Here is a 7344-nt window from a genome sequence, read left to right as displayed (position 1 = left end):
CTACAGAAAAATGTTAATAGAACCTTTTCAGAACTTCTAATGCGGCCTGTCTATAGAATGGCTCTACATCCTCCATAAAAGTTCTATAGAGGTCGTGTTGACATCTTATGTACCAAATTCTATAGAAAAATTTATAGAACGTTTTCAGAACTTCTAATGCGGCCTGTCTCTGGACTGGCTCTCCATTCCCGTTCTAAAAGTCTGCCATCATATGGCATACGTACTGAGTTCTGTGAAGGAACGTTTATAGGAAATTAAACAAGCTAAAGTGCGGCCTGTCTAAGAACGGCTCTATATTTTCAATCTATAAACAGTACCCAGTATCCAGTGCATCGCCGGATTATGGGTCCAGTGCCGCGCGCTGGATGCATGGGGCGCTGGGCAAGCGCGGCGTACTGGGAGGCGCTGGTTACTGGTGCGAAAAACAGCTCTAGCGCGTTAAATACGCGGTGCCTGGACACCGTATGTATTTTTTTTTTTGAATACAGAAAGCAACAGTCAGCATTTTAGTACAATATAAATAAAAAAAATGAACATGTAAAAACAGAAGTGCTCTGACCAGGATTCGATCGTCGTACCTGCAGATCCCCAGCCCGACTCATTACCGCTACGCCACGCCAGCATAGGGATATGGGCGGATAATTTAGCTTATCAAAATTGAGAAGCAGTTTTAGTTTCACAGAGAGAAGTCTTGCACAGACGTGGTAGATGCGCTATCGGCCAGCAACTACAACTCACGCCTGTACCACAAAGAACAATTTGCTCTCCGTATTCAATAGTGTGCTCGGAAGTGCCATAACATCGACTGCGATTGGTATTTTAGCTTCGAAAAAAGTCCTAAATGAACCACCGACCCGGGACGCTGCATGAATGGGCTGTTACTGCCGATTTCGATAGCCGTTTCTTGTTCTTCACGCGAGGGGTATGCAATGTTTTCTTAGTTCAGTGATGCCTTTCAGTCTACACGTCTGTCTAGCCATGTATATTCGTCAGGGAAACGCGGGCTAGTGCTGGGAGCCTTCGGCGACAGCACATATACCTGCGTTTATGATGCGTCACTCGGCGCTCCTCACTTCTTGTGCTGGCACTGTAGACATGAAAAAATTGTTTATTTAAAAGCACCGATGCGAAATCTGAAATATAAAGTAATTTATCCTTTTTAGACTTCTTGATTCTTGAGGTTAGACGCGCCGATAGCGTGCAGACGGACTCGGCGGATACGCTATGCCTATGCTTCGATGGGGACTGATCTCGGCGCGGGTAGCTGGCGAAAGCTAAAATGTGTGTATTTGAGCCTCAGAACTCTTTTTAATACAATAGGGAAAGTGGAAGCGCACGAATCGCCTCAGCCTTGTTATCGGTGCGATAATATCAAGCAGCGGTAGGCTTCGAACTCGGGGTCCGTTCGAGCGCGTCTGAACGACTTCTGGATTTCATGTCCACTCCACAACACTGCGACAATGGCGATAACTCCCAGTCATACGTTACGTGCGAACTACTAAAAAAGCGGCGTCCTCTGCGTTTGCGTGGTTTCGTTAAAGAATTTAGCTGTCCGCCCTGTCAAAAGGCAAAATGCAAAAAACGAAAGTGATTTTCAGTGTCACATGTGCAGGAATAAACATAAGGCAGCTCACGCACCTTTATTCCATGCTGCGACACGATATAGTTCTATGACCCTAAGATATAGCGTTATTTAGGACAAGAGACTAGTATCAAGCCATGAAATTGTATAAAGCATTTAATATTCAGCAGCGCTCGTCCTTGCGTGCTGGAGCCAGCGCGGCACAAACACAACCAGCGCCGTTTCCAATGCGAGCGTCTCTTCCAGTGTGACCCAGCTCTTATCCAGCGTTCTCACTGGTCTCGAGTGAGTCCCAGCGAGCGCCAGCGTACCCAGTGCTTAAAAAAAAAAGAAAGAAAAGGAAGAAAGAAAAACGCGCTGGTTTCACACTGGAAGCCACTGGAAGACCCAGCAATCGGCATTTCAGAGGTTTTTTACTATCAAGAGCATCGTTAAAAAGACACTCATTGACCAAGGCAAACATCACACTAATCGAAATTAGGAAAACCAAATAAATATAACGGAAGCGCGCATTGTGGTTTATATCGCATACGCAGGTAAATCACAAAGATGTATACCAAGAAACACTAAGCAAAACTGCGCCTTAGCAATCGCGTCATATCTATTTGCTGGCATGCAGTGACTGCAGCACTTGGGGCGGAAACAGATCGAACGCCGCCGCACATTTCTGGCACATACCACTCAAATGCGACAAATGCCCGCTGCAGAAACGATTTTTTTTTTCAAGAAATCTTTCAAGTCACAGACCACATGAGCGTGATCCGCGCATGATAAGCGCATCGCCACGAAAGCAAGATAGGGAACACATAAGCGTAACCTGTGCCTCACGGGTAAAATTAAACATCATCGTATATACGTTGTTGTGCGACGGACACAAGCGCACGGAAACATCACACACTGCACACGTGTACCTCCGAGGTTGTGTCGACAATTTCTGGTCTACATTTAAACGACAGCAGGAAGTTACTTAAATGAGAAACGAAGTGAGGGCGCAGGCACTGCAGGTAACGGCTGCGCATAAAGTCAGTTAGGGTTTTAAGGCCAGTGACCGAGGTTGAAATCGTTAAAATCACACCGCAGCGATAGCTTACACAGGGTAAATTGTCGAGATCTTGAAGGCCATGCTTTTTGCTGACTACATGTGGCATAAGCGATTCAAAAGCAAGAATACTGCATGTAATTTATTTCTGCCCTAAACTATAGCACACCATATGAGCATGTCAATGTTTCTTCTTGTCTAGCAACATATGTGTGTAGTTCGGCTCAAAGGCCGGCTCAAAACGACACAAAACCTGCTGTAGTGGGTATTATTGTTGGAATCACGGAGGCCACGGCAGCCGCACTATTATACAGACGGCGCTGGCGGCGCCGGTATTTTCGTATTCAACGCGACAGGTAGAATACGAATGTACGGCGTGTTGTTATTGCTCCGTCTTCAACGGTTGTTGTGCGGGCTGCGTCGATGTGTTTGTTTGATCGTGTGCTATTAGGTTTGCTGTAATGAAATGAGACGTAGTTCGCGAGCACGAAAGTGCCAGAAGACGGCTTGAGTCTCGCTGTAAGCACGCCGTATGCGTGGCGCGCCAGCTAAATGTGGACCAACGATTTTCATGCCATGGAGTGCGTTCCCTTTGTCTCCGCTTGTGTTCGTGGAAAGTTTGGTGGACGGCGCAAAGAAGTAATGCGTATTATTAGCGCGCCGCAGCTCGTCCACTACCCAGCGGCTTGTATGCTGCAAGTAACATCGCAGACGCATCACTGGAAACTTGGAGAGTGCCTTTCGACCTCGTCGTACTGTTGAAACGGTAAGCAATCGTGCTCGCCAACTACACGTGCGTTCATCCGTGTTGTGTGTGCTTCCCGTGTGTGTATAGAGTGCCTTGCGAACGTAGTAAGTGGAACACCCACGACAACAGTGAACCCTGCGCTGATACTTGCTACGCACTGGTTGTAAGAATTGTGTACGCAACTCTATTGCCACAGTGCGGAATTGATAATCCTGATAAGTGTTTGCTTCCCCTGAGAAAAGTTTCGGAAATCGTGTTCGCCTTGTGCAGTTGTGCGTGAGCTCCCGCTTGTCTGCTAAAGTTGCATAGTAACGACCCGTCTACCTCTTCATCGATTCTTTCTTCAATGACGTTTCCTCACTTATAAATGCTTCGACGTTGTGCACAATTTCTGCTTACGAGGTTTTTGGCTAACGAACAGGTCTAAGAAAAAAATGTAAGCCAATCACAGCTTGCTACGAGTACAGCTTTATTTCCAAGGCAAGATGTGTTGACATAACTAACTTAACTAAGCATGACAGGGGAACGTTGCCTATACTAAGTAATGGGAAAAAAAACATTAAGTTTAGATTGTAATATTTTGCTGCGGTGCGTCCAAAACTTTATTTGATGTAGAGGTCCGCATTGTCATGACATTCGATGATTTCAAGCATTTGCTCTCTTTCCACATTAGTGCAGACATTGTTTTCGTGACTCTTTTAGGTGCTGATTGCATGTTTTCACGATATCACAGCTTTATTGTGCCACTGCTATAAGCTAACATAGAATTGATTTTGTAGTGGCGAGGCCGTGACCCACAACATAAACTACAAGATCGAGGAGCCCCAAGAAATGCAGACCCTGTGGATATATGGCTGCAGCAGCATGGCGTGTGATCTGGATGGTCATGACAGGTGTGTATGAAATGTACGTGTTCCAAAAAGGGAGCTTGGTGTCATTCATTGTGAAGTTTGTCAACACATTACTTAATGCAGCATACTAAAGAGACTAAATATTTATGCAACCTTATTGAACTTGCTACCTATTAGTGTGCATAGCCATTATGCCCACATGATTGTGTTCTGTATAAAACTATACCCAACCATTCCTGATGTTTAGTATTTCTTTTGCGTAAGTTGCTTACCTGCAAGTTACATATATTTTTTGCTTTGTACATAGTGTATTTATGACTTTTTATTGGGGTTTTATTCTTTGAAAACTATTTCCTATGCTGTACCCCTATTTGCATAATTTTTTTCTGTTTGTGCTACAATCTCGTGCAGTTTTCTGTGCATGTAGGAATTCGAAGGGTAGTGGACTAAATATGTCACAGGTCTAAGCACGTAGTGTGCACATCTTTGTTTATCAATGATATCTTTACAGTTACTTCTCTGTTCCCATAGTAACAGCCACTGCAAAATACACATTTGGTGAGCTTTAATTTCTTGAAAATTAATATGAAGGTCAGTATTTACTAAGCTGCATTTACTTCTGTAGTACATAGGCACAGACTGATATGGATACCTTGTGACCTACACAGGATGCCTTTTTTGTTTGTTGCATTAAATATGGGGGCTCACCCACATCTCTTACTATATATGTGGTATGCCTCATCGATTTCACTTGTCAGTTTTTACGGTGGATGAAAACAGATGAACGATTGTAATCCAACATGAAGCCCCGTTGTAGAAATGTACGGCCAAGTTGGATGACCATACTGGTCTTTTAAATGAAATATGGTGACCTCTTATACACATGAGAAGATACCAGCCAGTTTGCCCTATGTACGCTTGACCACATGTGAAAGGGATACAGTGCACTCACTGCCTGTGACACACGACAAATTTGGTGGTATCTTTCACCGAGCAAGCCTCCCTTGCCTGCTTGCCTTTCTCAATTTCTCAATTCTCTTGCACACTGCTGTGCATATGCCACCCTGAAAAGAAAGGCTTGCTTAGATACCACTAAATTTGTCTTGTCTGTCAGGGGTAGTATAGTCTATTCTTGTGATCATGTGTATATTTGGTCAAATGTACATGCAACAGATTGGCCGGTGCCTCAACACGTACCTAAGACAGTACCATAATTCACTCCCCGGATCAGTATGTTCGTCCCACTTGACCATGCACCGATGGGACTGGGGCTGCGCGCCAGATTTAGACTGTTCAGCTGCGGTAACCAATTGACCAACAACATCACTGAGGAATGTCACATAAAAAGAGTGGGTCACAATCTGTTTACTGAATTGTCCGCACCCTTCGTAGTAACAAATTTGTTTGTTGCAACTAGTTTTAGGCACGTTATTTCTTGTTAAATTTTCTGCTTGACCTATAGAGAAGTTATGCAATCAGTTTCAAAGTTACTTGATTAGTATAATTTTTGTTTTCTGTTTTTCACGTGCCAGGTTGCAAGAAGGACACTTTTTAATTAAAACTGAATTAACTTTTCAATTGCAATTGGGCAGTCTTATCATTGCGTTTAGGATACATGTCAGTGTACATACCAGTACTAGATTAGAAACTAATTGTTTCAATAACTCAAAAAGCACGAATATACTGTGTCCATTGTATCTGACAGTTACACCGCGACTGTGTTCCAAATACCACAAATTGGCAGTTATCCATCATAGTTTGCGAAAACAACTTAAAACATTATTGTTCCCCATACAATGCATACTTAGATGCATCGTCATGATTGCCCAAGCTCCATGTGAGAAATTTATTATTCGCATATTAAGCATAGTACATACCAACTATGGCTAATAGCGGATGGAATATTAATTTTGTCTACCGCTCAGCAATAGAAGCCAGTAGGTCATTCCCTTCTTTTCAAAAAAATTTTTTTCTATGCATAGTGTGACATCTGTAGAGGACTCTTAGCTCATGGGTTTTCCTGCTTGCTTATGTTATAAATGGGAATGTGTTGTCATTGCAAGATGAGATTAATGTGTGACTAGGCTGTTGTCGTTCGGAGATGCTTTTTGTCATCAGCAATGGTATTCTACTGCCAGGCACATTGGCCCAGTGCTGATGTCACCGAATCTTGGGAAAGTAAAAATATTCTCAAAAGTGATTCTCAAAAGAACTGCCACTGTTTGGCAGAGTGGTGGGGAGGTGGGGCGTTCTGCCACCTTTCTGTTATAATTTTTTTCTGAAATACTGAAAGGAAACTTAGCATAATGCTACAACTATATAGATATTTGTGGCATGTTTGTGCCTGCTAATACATTATGACTGAATGTTCATTACACCTTTTGAAAATTAATTTCAATTTTATTTTCCAGGCTCCACCGTCGCCGTTACTAGACGGACCAAATGAGGCCAAAAACTAGCCTTTCCTCGCTCCATTCCTGGGAAGTGAAATAGCAGGTGATCATGTAAGAATGAACTTGCAACCATGTGGGCAGTAGCCAAAGCTCCCTACAGTTCATGCTGGTGGTGGAATGATAAGACAAACCGCAATATTTATTTGTTTACTTATTCACTTAATATTTATTTATTCATATCTCATGAATACTGTGCAGTTTTTTTAGCAAGGAGTCAGGTAAAATAATATTGCATCAAAGTAAACGTTATTTGAAAAAGCATAATTCACGTAGCACGAATTCATGGAAACTGTAAATTTTGAAGAAACAGAGCAGTAAGGTTAACAAATCTTATATAACAAAAAATGAGATCACATTTCTGTTGGACCCAATACCATAATTTAATCTGTCAAATTAGAGATACCATATGCTGCTCTAATATACAATCACTAATTTATGAGTAGATGCGTGAAACTCTCAAACGTTGCAACAATTTCATGTAAGCTGTAAATTCATATATACAGTTTGTTGATTTTAGACATAGCAGATGGAGTCTGCAGAACTATGATATCTCTTTCTGGCACAGAGACGGGGATTAGCAAGCTTCGTGGTGTTATTTTTCTTAAACCTGCCAAATAGTTCTTCCTGCAACAGGTAGAATTCTCAAATGCCGCAAACTTAATTCAAATGAG

At 42.6% G+C, this 7344-nt stretch overlaps 1 long non-coding RNA gene across 1 annotated transcript; it reads left to right on the top strand.

Annotated features, from left to right (window-relative positions):
• The first annotated feature begins 3133 nt into the window (after positions 1–3133).
• LOC139047626 (uncharacterized) lies at positions 3134–7144 on the top strand. Its single transcript, XR_011507272.1, has 3 exons — positions 3134–3387; positions 4149–4262; positions 6632–7144. It is a non-coding gene; the product is annotated as an uncharacterized lncRNA (long non-coding RNA).
• Positions 7145–7344: the final 200 nt, after the last annotated feature.

Source organism: Dermacentor albipictus, chromosome 7 (assembly GCF_038994185.2).
Source record: "Dermacentor albipictus isolate Rhodes 1998 colony chromosome 7, USDA_Dalb.pri_finalv2, whole genome shotgun sequence".
NCBI lineage: Eukaryota > Metazoa > Arthropoda > Arachnida > Ixodida > Ixodidae > Dermacentor > Dermacentor albipictus.
Note: the sequence above shows the minus strand (reverse complement) of the source record. Positions and strands in the feature narration are given on the sequence as shown.